This window comes from Atta colombica, unplaced genomic scaffold (assembly GCF_001594045.1).
Source record: "Atta colombica isolate Treedump-2 unplaced genomic scaffold, Acol1.0 scaffold12, whole genome shotgun sequence".
In the NCBI taxonomy this organism is placed as follows: domain Eukaryota; kingdom Metazoa; phylum Arthropoda; class Insecta; order Hymenoptera; family Formicidae; genus Atta; species Atta colombica.
In genome coordinates, this window is record NW_017259206.1 from 2,352,775 (window position 1) to 2,371,143 (window position 18,369).

Consider the following 18,369-nt stretch of genomic DNA (forward strand, 5'->3'; position numbering starts at 1 on the left):
GATTTTTTTGCAAAATCGGATTTGAAGAAAAGGGAAGAGAAGTGGGTTATTTTTGAGATAACGCTATCCTATTTCACGCAATGAATTCTTTGAATTCTTTGTCTTAAAAATTTCACGATGATTGAGTACGTGTATAGAAAAGAACGGTAAAAAAAATAGTTTACGATAAGTTCGGTACTAGTCGCGATCTTAGTTTGATTGACGGATCCTGATTGATGTATCTGGTATCTACTTCTTCTCAACAAGAATACCGAGGTCATCGTTTTCAATTTTCGACATTATATATTAATTTTTAGAGAAACTTCTCCGCCTCATCATCTTTCAAGGATATGAAAGCAAACGCGATGGAATAATGGACAACGAAGAGCGTCGTCGTTATTACCGTAAAAATAAAGCGAGGAAGGAACGCAGAAGGGACCATCTGTGGCATTTCAATCTTCTCTTTTTCCGCGATGTTTTTTCCATATAGCGAGATCGCGGATCGGCTGTAGATGGATTTCGTATACGAGCAGAAAGCGATCTCTCCGTCGATGGAAGAGATAGGTCGGAAACATCAGAGGATTTTGCATTAAGGGATAAGGCGGGCTTGATTGTAGCATCCAGTTCCCGGATGAGTCCGAGAGAAATTGCATTTTCAAGCCGCATGCATCTGGCGAACCTCGCATTATTTCGTTTAAACAAGCCGCGACCGTCACGAGCCTGTCCTCCATCAACCCTGTCCGCGTTACACAAGCCCTTTGCGCGAAGACTCTTCATTTTGCCTTAGTCACGCTGTTCTGTGTGAAGGACGCTTTGATTACCGTCCAGCAAATAATCCCGGTGTACCATTTTCGGCGTTTCCCAAGGCGGAGTTCAAAACGAGAGGAACAGAAAGGAGAGAGAGAGAGAGAGAGAGAGAGAGAGAGAGAGAGAGAGAACCAGCGAAAACGTTGTGCGCCGAAGTCCCGACTCGAAGCCTTTAATCCTTTTTCGTGTAATTTATCTTTCACGACGCGTTTTCTCCCTTGTGGTTGTACTTGATTAATACGCCCAGGGTAGAGATAATGTAAAAGAAGATATCTCGCGGGATATCGTAGATAGAATATACATTGATTATTTTACGCGAATGTAAAATAACTCACGAAAAAACAATGTATAACAACAGATTTTTAATTTAATTTAATTAAAACAGTATTTATTAAATCTCTTTTTACGAAAAAGTACAAAAAGAAATATATAGCCTCTACATTATTAAAATCATTTTTCATAAGAAATATATAATGTAACATAATCTTAGAGATTATATGTAAATGTAATATTACTAAGTACATTCTTATATTCTTATATTCTTACATAAAATTATGTAATGTAGTAGGTATATAAGGATTGTCCAAGAAAAAAATCTTCCCACATATAAACTCACATATCCTCCAAACCACTTGACCGATTTTCAAAAGCAATTTAGAAACGTCTTTTAATTACAATTAAAACTATATTTTAAAAAATTCTTAAAAACTACTTTTGACAAAAATTTTTAATGTTTTCTGGAATCCTCTCCATCATACTTTTTATGGTGATCTCGGTCACTTCCTCGGATGCTCTCTTTCTTTGCTTTTTGGACTCTGAAAACTCTTTTTCCTTCCAGATTTTTCTTTACGATAATCAAGTCTTCCTTGAAACGCCTAATGACTATTGACACCATTTTCCTGCAAACTTCCGCCTCCCGCGCGATTTTGATGAAACTCCACTCCGGGTGTTCTTGAAAAATTTGGATTTGCGTGTTTCTACTTCACTTGCCATTTTGCAACTGAGAACAAAGCGATTACGAAACTAATTGTTTCAATCGTTTCTTACATTCATTGCAAAGCCTACTAAATTAAAAAATTGTTTTTTTTTTTAAGTGGTTTGGAGGATATGTGAGTTTTTGTGTGAGAAGGGTTTTTCATGGACAGTCCTTAATAGAACTCTGTTATATAAAATATTTTTCATATGTTAGAATTTAGTTAGAATTTATAATATTAAATATAATAAAAAAATGCAATCAAATTATAATTTATTTTATAATTTATATTGTCTAAACATGATATATTAACCTGAAAATATTATTAATTATTTAGAATAAGTGAGTAGATATTATTTAGAGTAGAATAAATAAATCTTTTTTATTTTTTAGAGATTCAAATCGTACTAGTATTTGGTTGTTAAATATCTTATTAAGGATTTATTCTACAAAATAAAACAACACACTCAATATCGTTAAGTGTATTATTTAATACGTCTTCGATATCAAAGATTTCAACATTTCTTCTTTTTGCACAAGCGCGTTTTATCCAGAAGCAAGAAGGTCTTCGCGCTGAAAGGGCTCTTTTAAATCGAACAACTTTAAATTGCGATTCCAGTAGCTGCCGAGCGTTGAAGAAATGCGTTTCTCAATAAGAGCATGATGGAGTAAGAAAGGCAAAAAATCGCACCGTGTAAAAGATGCATGAGATCGTGAAGAAGCACTTGCATTTCAAATACATTTGATACATTTGATAAATATTTAAAATTAGTTTTTCTTTGTGCAAGAAATTCGCAAAAGAAATCATGTAACATACATACACGTATTTAAAAAAGAATTCAAAAAATTGTGATATACCATTTTTTTCTAAAATTTCTAAAATTTTTTTTTAAATTTTAAAATTTTCTTTATAAAATTTGTAAAAATATATATATATATGTGTGTGTGTATAATATCTCAAACTAATTTATACTAATATTAATACTTCTAATTTATTTATTTAAGTTCTTTCTCCAATTTTAGTCAAATCAGAGAATATGTTAAAAAAACATGTAACTTTTACATAAAAGAAATCAAAGTTTCATAAAAAATTATTATTCCCCAGAGTCTGCGACCTTATTACTCTACTTTCAGCGAATCACCCTAAAATCACCCGAAAAAAATGCTAAGCTATCTAGAAATTAGTGTCGCAGTGTCATTAGCCCCAATTGCCAAAAAAGGACGGCTCTGACAAAGACAAAATTCGCCATCTCTATTGGCCGACCCTAATTTCCCCCAAAGGTCGATCTATGACAAGGGAATGAAACCGTATTCTTACACTCCGGAGGCCCAAGTATATGTGCTACTTATCCGATTAAGGGCTGACAAAGCTAATTTGATAAAGCACGCATTTGGGATCGGACGTGCTAAAAGAGGACCCATGAGGTTGATGAGAGAAGAGGGTAAGATCTTAAAGGAAGAGAATATAGTCTCGTACAAAAGTAAAAGACGAATTCTAAAGGAAACGGTAGGGAGAGCAGGAGGCATCGCTTGGGTCACTCGACTGAGCCGGAAGATCGCTCTTCAGGAACGCTCTTCAGAAACGCAATCCAAGAGTTCCAGGAAAAATCGCACGGGCACGTAGGGGATGATGCTGAAGCAGAGGGAATCGAAGTGACTAGACTCTGACGTGAGTTTTTCAAGAGATTCATGTGAAAAGAGAAGGGCGTTTCTGTGGCGATGTAAACCCGGACGGATAATATTGTGCACTCCAGTGATCCTCAACTGATTAAAGCGCGTTCAATTGCATTATAGACAAAAAGTCTCAAAATCCTAATAGCTGCTAACGTTGCCTTATAATCAATTATCAGAAGGAATTAATAAAAGAATATTATCACGAACGTGTATTAATTCATTGGATACAATCATGATTTTTTAGAATAAATTTTTTAAAAACTTGTGGAAAATTAATTTTACGAGGTAATTATGTACAGTACGCAGTGTCCTCAAAATCGATTTCTCTTATGGAAAGAAAATGGGTCATTTTGAAAGAAAGTTCGCGATCATTTGCAAAGTTGTCGAGTTTTCAAATTTAAATTAAAGTTCCAAGGCTTTTGATCGAAGTTGCGATCTTTCGATTAATAATGCTAGGCCAACATTGTCGCGACTTCTGCTTAACGTTATCGATTAGAGAATAGTTCCTGAATTTTTTTCCCCCACGAATAACGAACGTCACGCATTCTAATTGAATCCAGAAACTAATTACATTTCAACCGGGAATGAAAAAGCCGGAAGGAGAGCTTTTTCCGGTATTAATTAACGCAAAGTTATCGGATCTGCGTCAATTTGAAGATAGATCGAAATTTTCCAGACACGTTCCGTCTAATATTTGATATCTTATATACATAATATTCCATCACGTTATCACATCGATGCTAAGTGGCAGATATTCCTGATCTGACAGAATCAAATTTGCTATAAATACCAGACGCTCATTATATATGATAATACGCAATGAGAGTCTGATATTTTAACGCGTTCATATTTAATACAAATTAATAATATAAATTTTATCCGTAAAATAAAAATATATTACAGTCTTAGCGCACGATATATCTGAAAAATTTTCAAAAATAAAAAAGAAAGTTCTTCTTTACAACTATTCAAACTGAAAGTGGACGTTTAATGCTTTTATAATGGTGTTGAATCAGCGCGAAATAACTGTACGGAATTTACGTGCCGATCTGCCGTCTTTATATGGGATTTTCCGAACGGAAATTGGAAGCAGATTCTGAAATACGCAACCGCGATGGGAAAGGTCGAAAATGACATTGCTCGGTGAACGAGAAACTCGAGAAAGCCGTTTCCTCCCTCCACGTGTGCGGTACAATCCGCAATAGACGATGCCGTGAAATAATCGAAGAAACGTCATACATGTATCGAAAATATAAAAAGATCACGATCAAGCACAATTAAAATTGGAAATTGAAAATTTGCGGCAAACCGTGCGACAAATTTTCGATAACGACATATCAATTTTAAACTGAGATCACGTAGATATAAAAATAATTCGCCAATTATCTGGAGTATCGAAGAAATTTCTGTACTAATTATTTATTGAATTAGTTTAAAATTATTGTGCGTTTTTGTTATGGAACTTCATTTTTTGATTTACACCTGTTTTACCATATGTCCTCCTTAAAAGAGAAGATTAAACGAATGGTAAACAAAATAGTAATAAGATAAATCGACTGATCATCAGGTTCGCTTTAATCATCGTGTCAAATTAACCACACCTGCAATTATGAGAATCTTTTCTAGATCTCGATAAGGGTACAGATGACTTTTTCTTAAAAGACGAATAGAGTGCATCCGTGGTAATCTCATCGTTTAACCCGATTAACCCTCCGATCATCGATCTTGATCGATCGAGACACAAGCTATCTCTCGACAGACTAGACATCACGAAAAATCGTCCACCATGATCGTTGAACTGATTCGAGAATTGGCAGAGATCACGAATAATAATGGTTGACACTGAGATTCTTAAGAATCTAGTCTCGACAAAGGAATTGGTGGATTTCAAAAATGAAAAAGATCCAAACGAGATAACCATGGATAAGTTATCGTGCATGCGAACGGATTAACTTCTCTAAAAGAGAATGGAAGGAGAAAGTTTATTTAAAGTTGAAAATTGATGAAATTTTTTTTTTTTTTTTTCATATTGTTACGTTATTGCTCGCCAATATCCGTCCCAAACAAATATTGAAAAGAGATATCAGAACTAAATTTGACTCGATGCATTGATGTTAGCGCGTAGTTTTCCACAAACAGAATGATGTGCGCCGATAGTAATTCGGAATTCAAGCGCCGAAGAGCAACAAACAAAAATCAACGCGCGACGTATAGCTATGAGCGAAATACGCAAAAATGGAACGCGAAATTCAATCGGCGGTACACCGATTTGGGATTATTCTGAATAAAATCCATTTTCAAGTTATATTTTATACATCGCGTATATACCTCCTTAAATTTTTTATGGCTTCCTTAAAAGAGAAGACTCAGGAATGAAATGGCAAACATCTTTTCATATCACCTGTTCATAATAGCATTCTCCTTGATGGAACAAATATCATCAAAGAAATCGAGATAAAATAAAATTCTAATTTTTAAAAATTAATTTAATAAAAATCAAGTTTAAATAATGCTGGCGTTCGATAAATTTACAATAATCAGTTATCTACGTAAAGAATAGTTTTGCTGAAGTATCTAAAAATTTAATTAGATATAGATTTGAAAATAATTTTATTGAACCAGAATAATTATAAGATGGTCAAATTGATTGCTAGAATACTGAAACTTTTTGCAGCAATGCTTATCATGCTTGAGATTCCCATATAATTATTTTGATAATGTAGCAAAATTATTTTTTTAGCTAAATATTTAAATACTCCAATTGAAATCATTCTTTCCATGGTTCGAATCAAAATATCGTTTACTCTTCAATTGAATTTTGCTTCAGTTAATTCTATCTAGAGCTATAGGACTTCTTTTTTTTTTTGCTTATTAAAGATTCTGCAATCAAATATACGAGAGATCTTCACACGCTGAAATGATGTCGAACGCATAATCAGGAGGCACATGTGCTTCACATATTTTTTCCGATGAAATCTAAAAACGAATCTCGAAAAATCTTGACTTCCTTCTCATCGTTTTCAAGCACGGGGCGGCAATTTCCTTGGATAATAACCTCATCCGCCTGGCCCGCCTTCGGAAATTATTCGATCTCGTCGATTGCTGCTTGCCACCTGGCGGAATAAATGCTTAGCTTACACTTTTGGCTCCAGCTTGCGCGACCCCGCTCACATTCGCTTTGCGATTCGAAACGTTTCGCCGAGTCGAAAGCCGATGGGGCGCAGCAGGGGGCGACTCGTGGTATGCCCTCGTACGTGGTTGGCAAGGTAGATGGTACGACGTTAACTCGCGGTTAACGGAATCGAGTTAATCGATTTCTGGGTAACATATCTACAGGCACGAGGCACACGTGCGTCACATACATCTACAGGCCTCTCCTATAAGAGGAGAAAAGAGAGAAAGAGAGAGAAAGAGAAAAAGAGAAAAAAAACAAACGCTCGTTTGAACATATCGAGACCGATGCGAACAATATCGCGCGTCGCGATAAAAAGAGTAGCAAGGTGAACGATGCTCCAATTTACAGTAGCTCACGTAAAAAGTAAAATTGCTATGAAAACTGTATGCGTGTGTATATGTAACGTTCAAAAGGATTTAATTCTTTCAATATATAGTTTATAGCTAAAAAGAAATGCCAATCGAGTAGTAATCCAGATAGTAAACTGACGTTATTTACCGTCATGCAATTTCATTGCAAAAATAACATCTTTAATCCTTAACTACAGCTATGAAAATTACACTACTGTTCTAAAGCGTCTTATTTGAAATACAGAATGCAAGTGAACCTCCATCTTATAGCGACTGATAAAGAAAGATTCAAAGTATTATATTTTTATCTACAATATAGAGAATCTCATAGTATTAATTACAATATTATCTAAGCTACGAATCGATTGACATTTCTTTTTAGTAATAACATACTGAAAGAGCAGGATTTTTTTAGCCATTAAGGATGTATTGAACATATTTTGAAAACATTCAAAAAATTATGAAAAAAATCATAGATTGTTTTATATTACATTTGAAAATAGTAGAAAAAACTTAACAACAATTTTTTATATGAATAAAAATTATTTCACTAAGAAGTAAATGTGCTTTAATAAAATTATTAAAAATAATTAAAAATTTTACTTTTTTATTTAAGTACTTTAACACATTCAAGATGATTTATAATACAAATTTAAGTTTCATTGTAGTTCAGAGATTAGTTGTTCTGTAAATAAACAAAATTATTTTATTTATTTACAGAATAACAAAACAGATAATCACGATGAAATCATTTTATATAAATCATCTTAAATACTTAAATAGTTACACCAAAAAATTGAGATTTTTCCTAATGTAAAAAATTATTTAATTTTCAGTAACAAATAGACTAAATAAATTATAAAAATGTATATTATTAAATATATATTATTAAATAAAAATCTAATTTTATTCATACAACTTTCAGATGTATATATATATAGTTTATTTGAAGTGTAAATATTAAACATATTTCTTTTAATTTACTTTGCAAAGACTGTACAATCAATTACAATGTCGAGATTCAATTTATTACGGTTTTACGCCTTAAAATCTCATGTAGACCCTTTATGTACACATACGTACATTTTCCATATTTTGCTTTTTATGCGAATCACTACAAATCAGAAAATCGTCCACCTTGCTAATCTTTTTATCAGATTAATATAAATGTCCAAAAATTTGCTTCGGATTCAAATGTTGTAATCGAGGGGTTAATGCTATTTTGACATCAAAATGATGACAAATAACGTCAGTTTGCTATTTAGGGATTATCCAATATTATTCTCCATCCCCGATTCAAATATAACGCTATTCACTACACCTTCCGCTTCCCATTTCCTCGACGTTTATAACTTCATAACCGCGTTAATTCTTGTTAAGTCATAAGTCGCCAAACCCGACTACCGGCGCGGCATAGCAAGTAAGCTCATAATCGTCTCGCTTCTCGTGCCACTCAAAGCTGAGCGCCGAACTCTGGTCAAAGTGGAAACTCGTCTGACGTGGAGCTATACGAAGGAGATACGCGCGATAGCAGATAGATGGTAGATAGATAAAGAAGAAAGTGGTGTTCCGGAGTATTTAATGCAGTTGTGCCCGTTTGCGGGCGTCGACAGCGCCGAGTCCGAGCTCTAGGGCGCGGCTTTTATGCGATGTAATTCCGATGCAAATCTGTCTGTTGAACTTTTCACCCGCGTTACGTCGCGTCGTGTCGCGTCGGTCGTGTGCCGGTACTTCAGTATTTCGTATACAATACACTGGATATTACATATATATTTCCGAAACGAGGTTGACGAATATCGCAAATTATGTCTCTAAATATAATACTTAAAATCATAGCTCCATTATCTATTTGCATTGCGATTTGCTGAATTGGTACTAACTATTTGGACCTACAATAACTCTGATTAATTGAATTATGTGCAATACTTTTTATTATTCAGACAAATTAATAAATTATTAATGTATGTACAATATCTCTTAACAATATGTACGTATAATATTTAAGGATAATCGATATATCTTATACTTCAGTAAAGTAATAATAAATCATTCTAAAAAATATTATTTTTACTATTATTAGTATTGTATCACTTATTTTTAAAAAGGAAGTAGAAATATCCTATCTATTTTTTTATGATTCTTTTTTTCATTGATTTAATATAAAAATTTCCTTTCTCTCAACAACATTAATTTTCATAATAAATGTAAAAAGTCGTAAAATGTAAAATGTAAATGTACACATTGCTATGTTAAATATTTTCATGACAATTTCTTTCTTGGTACATTCGAATCATACACGTTATCGAAATAAAATAAGTTTTGTGATAATGCAGATGCGTGCAATAGATACGAATATCTATCGCTATTCAATCAATCACCCTGGAGAATTTCGCGACCACCTTGTCGAATCTATTCGGTCTGATGTGAGCGTGAATCGACGTTGGAAAGGTCGTCGTTTAAATCACATGGGCGGGGCTGAAGATCCCGGATACCGACCAGGAGCCGCCATCTACACACCGCAGGGCGAACAACCCTCTGAACTAACATTCATCCCCACGGCCTAATCCGAGGAATAGAATCGTGTTCACTTGGACTTGCATAATCCTTGCAACCAGCCTTGGATGATTACATTCCGACGATTACATTACAATCTTATTTATAATTCAAATAAAGGGTTACGAGTTAAAACAAGCTAGTAATTATTAATAATTAACGACTAATATTTAATGAAAGTAAAGAAGAAATATTTAATGAATGTAAATAAAGAACAAATTTATATAACGGGCTATTAATTGAAGACACAATTATTCTTAGAGGAACATTAATTTTATGGACTTGTGGAAGACCATGTGATCTAGAATAGTCCTGTCAGTGTTTAGTAATTTTTTGTAAATAAATTCGTCAATAAATTCATTTTTCTTTCATCTAAAAGAGATCGCAATTCATCAGTAAATTTTTTTGTAGGATGCTTGTCAATTATTTCATAAATATTATCAGATAACAATCGTTCCATTTTTTCCATATAGTCATTCGATCTAATACGGTGACGTGGCAGCTAAAATAATATCATGTACATATTTAGAATAGAACTTTAATACACTAGATAACACTGAATTACCATCTCTTCCAGATCTTCCAAAACTATAGTCACAATAATGAAGACAATGGTGAATCCATATTTCAAGACTTGTTTGTAAAATGTTAAATTTAATTTGGTAGGTATTAAAAATTATTTCCTCGATATTCAAGTGTTATTTGATATATAGTGCTATCTCTTATTAATATTATCAATATCCAATTCTATTGATACATTGGTTCACGAACAACGACATGACATCCAAAGAAGCCAATTTTAAATTCAACTCATAATAAATTCCATCTAGCTTCTCTACAAAATAAAATCCATTTTCAACGTGACTACGTGCTTCGAATATGCTATCTTTAATAATGTAATGACAAATGTGTAAACTAAATTAATTCTAATAAAATTAAAAAATGAAATTGTAAAACGCATTATAACGCCTGCGTGAATAAAATAATAATCAATGTATTTAGACTCAAATAATAAAACATTCAAATAAAAGACTGCGAGTCAAAACAAGATGATAATTATTAATAATTAACGTTTAATAATTAAGTAATATAAATAAAGAACAAGAACATACAACGGGTTATTAATTGCAGACACAATCAATCTTAAAAGAATATCAATTTTATGGACCTTTGGAAGACCATGTGATCTAGAAACATTCCCATCAATAGTTAGTAGTCCTTTGTAGGTAAATTCGTTTATAAATTAATTGTTCTAACTAGAAGAGTCCGCAATTCATCAGTAAGTTTTTTGTAAAATCCTTGTCTATTATTTTATAAATATTATTATTAGATAACAATCCATTTTTTCCATGTAGTCATTCTGATCTAATACCACGTGGCAGTTAAAATAATATTACCTACATGTCTAAAATAGAACTTTAATTCACAAGATAAACGCTGAATTGCCATTTCTTCCAGATAATCTAAAACTATAATCGCAATAACAATTTAAACATATACATGATATTATTTTGCTGCAACGTCATCATGATATTAGATCGGAATGATTACATGGAAAAAAATATAACGATTGTTATCTGATAATGATACCTATAAAATAATGGACAAGGAATGAATTTATAATAAATAGATAAATTCGTCTATTCTATACATTTATTCCTTGTCAATTTTATCATTATCAGATAATAATCGTTCCACTTTTTTCATGTAGTCATTCTGATCTAATACCACGTGGCAGCTAAAATAATATCATGTACATGTTTAAATTGTTATTGCGATTATACAATAGTTTTAGAAGACTTGGCAATTCAGCATTTATCTTGTGAATTAAAGTTCTATTTTAGGTATGTAGATGGTATCATTTCAGTTGCAACGTCACCATGGTATTAGATCAGAATGACTATATGGAAAAAATGTAACAATTGTTATCTGATAATATCTGTAAAATATTGGGTTGTCCGGAAAGTTGCCCATTTTGAAGGAAAATTGAAACGCAGAAGAATTAAATTTTTAATTTCATTTATTAAATTTAAATCTTTTGCGGCACGAACTTTCCGGACAACCCAATATTTCTTATTTTATAATTATTTTATATTGTTTATTATTATACATATTATTAAATACATTATTATATATTATACATTTTTTTGCAACCTCTTTTTGAATTTATCTATTTTTGTCTTCATAAAGATTAAAGCGTTTTGTATCACACATCTAAAAAAATGTAACTTTATAAGTAAAATTGTCTAAATTCTAATTTCTATTTTTACATCTAAAGCAAACTGCGTATTATTTGCATTGGAAATTGCACTTATTTTACTGAAAGAAAATAAAAGCATTCATTTCATTTGATTCGTATAACTTATTGATTTAATGTAAATTTCCTATGTAAATGAAATTGATTAAAATTTTAATATATAACTATAAATATTAATAATTATATAAAATAATACAAAATAATACAATCTTGTTTTTCCAGATTTTCGAAAAATTATATTTTTATATTTCTCCTTTCGATAAAACCTTAACGTAAAATCTTCGAAAGAAGCGTGATATCTGTAAAATATCAGTTTCTTATAAATAGTTCTTATAAATTGCGTTATAAAATAGCAGAAAAAAATTGACAGAGACCAGAGCATTAGCTTTATGTATTGGCACTTCTGCATCATTTATACAGCTTCGCCCTGCATTTTTCGAATTTCTCGCACTGTTGATTTGCTGCAATCACTTTTTTACGATCGCGACAATAGTGCACGCCGTTCACTCCGCACCATTGTTCCCTTTTTTCTCATTGTACACATGAGGAGGCCGCATCTCGCATTCCTCGCCTATGAAAAAATTTCCGGCGTTGTTCTACATATCTATTAAACCTCATAAAACCTCCTTTCCTTTTCGTGCGCGCACAATTGTGTAAATCTCGTATCCTTTATTTCAATGAGCAATATTGCCCGACTTACTCACGTGGAGCGATTCGCACGAAATATTTTCGGCCGAATTATTTCGCGCGAGAGAAAAATATCAAAAATGAATTGTCAAACGTAATTCCTCATCGGACACCCGCAAGCACAGATGTCTTGCTAACGATGAATAGAGTGAGAAAGTGACAGCTCGCATCAATTGATATTTTTTTAAAATAATATTACGAGAGAGAGAGAGAGAGAGAGAGAGAGAGAGAGAGAGAGAGTTTCGGAATAGATAATAAAAAGAATTTAATGAAATGTATATATTATAGAGAATCCCATACAAAAATATTAAAATCTAATCAAACTCGCTACGTATTACGTTTTTTTTTATTATCCATTTCTATTATAATATTCTCAAGCGTGTATAATACATCGAATATCAATGAAATAATCACATATAGATGCAAATGTAAATTCGAAAGAAACGTACACCCTAAAAAAATATTGATGTGGATTTAACATATCTGCGGAATCTATATAATTCTCATCATGTTAATATTAATATCAAAACTCGTAGAGTTAAATCCACATCATGTGATGTTATTAATATTAAACACTAACACAATGAGAATTCCATGCACATGATATATCCACATCGATACCTTTTAAAATACAAGAAAGAGAATGTATGTGAGACAATGGGCGCGGCTCGGAAGGGAATAACATTCTCGAAAAGCAAAGTGTACAATGACAACCGCATATATATATATGCACACAATGCAAGTGGAGGTGCACTTCGTGACCCAAAAATGACTGCAACCGAATGCCACGAGTGCTCGGGCCGCAAGGTGCGGCGGAGACCACGAAATTCATGGTGCGCTAATCAATAATGTATTTAGTGTGCGAAACTTCGTGCCGGGATATATTCCAGTTGGGGACCACCACACTGACGAAAGGTGGTGCCTGAGCATTGTTCTGCGGCATCCAGGCCCGCGTCCGGCGGTCGGTCCGCTACGTAAAGTCCTGCGGAATAATTACGAGTTTCGCCATTGAATCAGGAATGTACCAAACAAGGCAGAAAGCCGACCTGCAATTCCATTATTAATTCAATTAGTGCTAGACGCATACTGATCGCGAGATTAATGCATCCCGTGGACCATAATCTCATTTCGCCATCTGAACGACTGAAGCCAACCGATATCGTGTTCGGTATACACGGGGTGTTTCAGATTGATTGTAACTTCCCGCAAATACCGACTTTTATTATATTAATTCTTCAACCGATATAATACTTAGACGAATATTTAGCCATTCTTGGTAATTTTAAAGAACACTGTAGAATTAAGAATAGAGAATAGCCTCCTATTATGAGATAGGCACCTAATATGAGATAGCGGCATTTCTAAAAAATAAATAAAAAAATAAATAAAAACTAATAAACGCTATCTATTGGTTCCATCATGAATTTATTGTTCTTGGATTGAAAACTATTTAGTAGAAAATTCATTATTAGATCATGCCATTGTAAAACAAGATTTTAGAATTTAGTCTTCAAGTTTCATTGAGATGAGCCTTTAAATCTTGTTTATTATTTAATAAATAAATATTTGGCAATAAATTCTTCATGTAGTGATAGAGTAAGGTCGTACTAATAGAAAAGTACGATATATTGAATTGTTTAACTACAGAAGTTAGATTTGATTATCGTAAAACTATAAGGCGTGGAAATCATAATATGAGATACCCAGAGATATATTATTCCTAATATGAAATAACCCATGCTCCTATGTTATAGTAAAAATCGTTGCTAGAGTAAATGTTATTGTACAATAAAAAGGACCGAACTGAACGAGTGCCTATTTCTGCGATGCTTGATTCCAACTATCTGAAGTCGAGTTCTGAGTATAATCTATCGTATACTCATTTTTCACGCACGCTGGCTGTGTTTTGTTTGCATTTTAAAAACATGAAATAAAGTTTTTTTAATTGCAATATGTTTTTAATTACTGATATACTTTGTGTTTTACTATCGATTTCTCAAGGCATCTTATATTAGGAGCACAATTTTTTGACCTTGTGATTTGCTTTTTACATTACTTTAATTTAAAAAAAAAATGGAATTTGAATTAAATTTTATATAATGTTATCCTAAAGCTTATTAAATTCTCTTCAAAATTACTTATTATTTTTTTTAATTCTGCCCATAAATGCTTTTCTAGCATTTATCCAAAATGAACTCGGTGTCTCATAATAAGTCTTTCCTCTACTTAAAAAATTTAATTTTGAGCAATAAAAAATTTGAAAAACGAAATGTTATTTTTCATTTAATTATAAACCGATTTTTCTGTAATTTGTTTTCAAGATACTTAATTACGGAATATTTAACAAATGTTTGAAATTTAAAGACAGTGATAAAAATTGAGAAGATGAATCGAAGAATCAATAGAAATAAAGACGCAAAAAATAAATCTAAACTTTCGTGTATGAATCTGTATTAATATCGATTATGTGATTTGGAATGGTATTTTGGCAACTAGTTTCTGTTAAACAAGAAATATTTGCGAGAAGCACATAAACACAACGAATATAACACGCTTCGCTTTGTGATTAAAAATTTTTATAATTTAATTTTAATAATTTAATAATTTAATTTAAAATAAGTTTAATAATTTAAAAATATTATAATGTTAATAATTTTAATACTTGATGCGTACGATTCAATAGTTTCTAATTTTAAATAAAACTAATAACTTTAAATATGAAAATATGAAAATAGAATTAAAAACGTACATGTAAATAACATTGATAAATATTAAAAACGTTCATATTGAACAAATTGAAAAAATAAAGTTCTTCGATAGCACTAAATATAATTCGCAAAAATTTAAATCACTACATCTTACTCCATTAGCATCAAAATGTGCATAACGAGTCGAGAAGCTGTTACTTGATAATGATTACAATTATTAACCTTGTGCAAACGAACATAATTTTTATTTCGCATATGCTTAAACTGTGTGCGAACCTCAACCTTTACCACTCAGCAAAAACCTTGTGCAAGACTCACAGTCCAGATGTACGTTAGAAATGAGGAAGTGAGTATTTGACATCGAAATTGTAACTTTACGTAACAGTGTTAAAAATTAAAAAAAAGTTCTATCACGAAGTGAAAATATACATTAAAAATAGTTTAAAATATACATGGTTAAAAGTATACCTAACAATAGAATACGAAACGATTGAATTGCTCAATATTTGCTTGAAAACCAATGAAGCGACCGCAAAATCAAAACAGCTCGTAAATTAAAGAAATGAACAAATAGATACCGACGTGTATTCCCTTTTTTTTTACCAATACATTGATCGTACGAGTTCCGAATGAACAATATCCAAGGTATGCACTCGATGAAACTTTGAAAATATCATTCCAGTATCTAAACATTGCAACTATTTATTTTACAGAACACGTTATTTATTTTATAAAACAAATTTAAGTGTTACCGTTACACAGCTTTTTCTCTCCGATCATTTCCCGAATTCATTAGTAATAAAAACTATATAAATACATGTAATTGAAATCAAGATCTTTGATTAAAAGTTAAAATTATTTAAATAATTATTTAAACGAATAAACATAAAAAATAAGTAAATAACCAAGAGACGAAGAGAGAGAAAATAATATTATAAATTATTAAAAAGAAATAAAATTAAATTATTAATAATCTCTTTATACATGTATAAAAAAATGTATAATTTTTATATAGGTATAACCAAATATAATAAGTATAAATAGTATAAACTTTATATATGTATAACCAAATTGATTTTTTATTTCTAAAAATGTTAAATACGAAATGTTTAAATCGATGACTAAATACGATAATGCAATTTTCATTGAGTTTTGAAATATTTCAGGAATTATGTTATGATGTTGGTTCTCTCGATATGGTACTTTATGAAGTCAACACATGTATTAGGAGTGAAAAATATTACACACGGTATATCGAAGCATATACGATCTATCGGATTTCCCGAGGGTAGCAATACAGGGGTATAGTGGATCAATCATTCATCTACTTTTTCATCTACTAATGTGTCTTAAACTGTGCAAGCAGTCTGTTAATTCAATATTAATCATTTGCACTTCAAGTGCAAAGTGTGATGCAAATAAAATCAAGAAAAACTCAAAATAAATATTTGATTCGATATAATCGTAATTTCTAATCAAAAATATTAAAAGAGATTTTTATCTATCGCAAAAAAATATAGATAAGAGACCTTAAATGTTTGCAATTTTTGGCAACTCTGTAAAATTTGTAGATGTTTTTCGTTTTGTAAATTTATATATTATATTTCGATAAATTAAAATCGTTAAAAATTAATTGCATTTATTCTAATCGTACTATCGATGATTAATCTAATTTATTAATCATCTTCTAATTTTTTTAAACAGGACTTTAGAAATTTTAAAGATTTTTATTTGGTTTACAGATATTCTTCGCACTGGGAATTCCTTTAGATATTCCCGATAAATCTGTAGCGGTGTCATTTTATTTCGAAGCAAATTATGCATTACCATTCGAATTGAATTCGAGTTATTTCTACGAGGGAACTTATTACGCAAAACGAAGTCTTAGTCGTCAATTAGTGTACAAAGTTATCACAAGCAAAATAGACAGGTAAGATAGAGCTTCCTTATCAATTATTCTTCATTTCATAATTCTACAAAAAATTTTGTCTAAAATATAACTTTGCAAATAAAATTTAAAAAGATTCCATATGTATTTTATAACAGCTTTGGTTATCCTGGACTAGATTGTTTACTAAGAACAATTTGCGAAGCTGGAAAATACTCCTTAAACGAAAATGGGGTGCTTGGTGACATTCTTCGAATTATTTTCACGTAAGTATGATAAGAAAAATTATTTGAAATTATATCAAGTAAAAAATTAAAAGGTTAACAACATACTATAATATTATATATAATAACATATATTATAAGTTAATAATTTATAATAGCAGCAATAAACAAGAGAATGGGAATTTTAAAAAATTGGATTTCGATTAGCTTATCTGATGAATTTTTATTTTCAATGTTCATTCGGTAGATGTTCATGTAATCATTTATCTGGATGAAACCAGTAATATAAGATGATAAAACCAGTAATATAAGAATTATTACATTTGAGCGCATTCCTTTGTTATAGACCCTCTATGTCGATGAATGAAGATCTTCCGGATGAAATTATCGAAGCCGAAAACGAGCAGCATTGTAATCAGCGCTACGAAAGATGTCCTGTGAATCTTTTAGATCTAGCAAGCTATTAGTCAGCACTAAACGAATAATTCTCCATAATTATATTGCATCGAAAAAAATCGGAAAAGTTTAGTAATTCATATATAATTTATCAAAAGAAGATTATGCTAAAAATCATTGTGAATTTTATCAGATATGTAGATATTTATACAAAATTATTATATTAAATAATATCAACAGAATTTTAGCGAGGTTTAACAATGTAAGGAATTGATAAAAGAAATTATATAAATTTGCTTGGAACAAATAAATAATAAAGATCATAGAAATTGTGTGTAAATGTTTCAATTTGTTTTCTTCACGACTTTGCCTTGTGCTTGCGCTTTAAATTTATTCTTAAATTTGTTCATTATATACATATATTTATATTTCATAAAGTTCTTTTTTATTTCAACTTAGATATTTACTACAACATCAAACTTATTAATAAAAAACAATTTTATCGATATTTATTGATATTTTCATATAAATATAAAAATATAATAATGGAATTAAATTTTTACGTTTTATTTTATGTTTGAAAATTGAACGTGAAACCTTTTTAATTTATATAAAACAAACAACATTAAAAAACTAACAACAATCATAATAACATAATTATAATTAGATATATCAATACGAAATCTGAACGTATTTTT

At 31.1% G+C, this 18,369-nt stretch overlaps 1 pseudogene; it reads left to right on the forward strand.

Moving 5' to 3' along the window:
- The first annotated feature begins 15,367 nt into the window (after positions 1-15,367).
- Positions 15,368-17,742, forward strand: LOC108694393 (annotated as a pseudogene).
- The last annotated feature ends 627 nt before the right edge of the window (positions 17,743-18,369 follow it).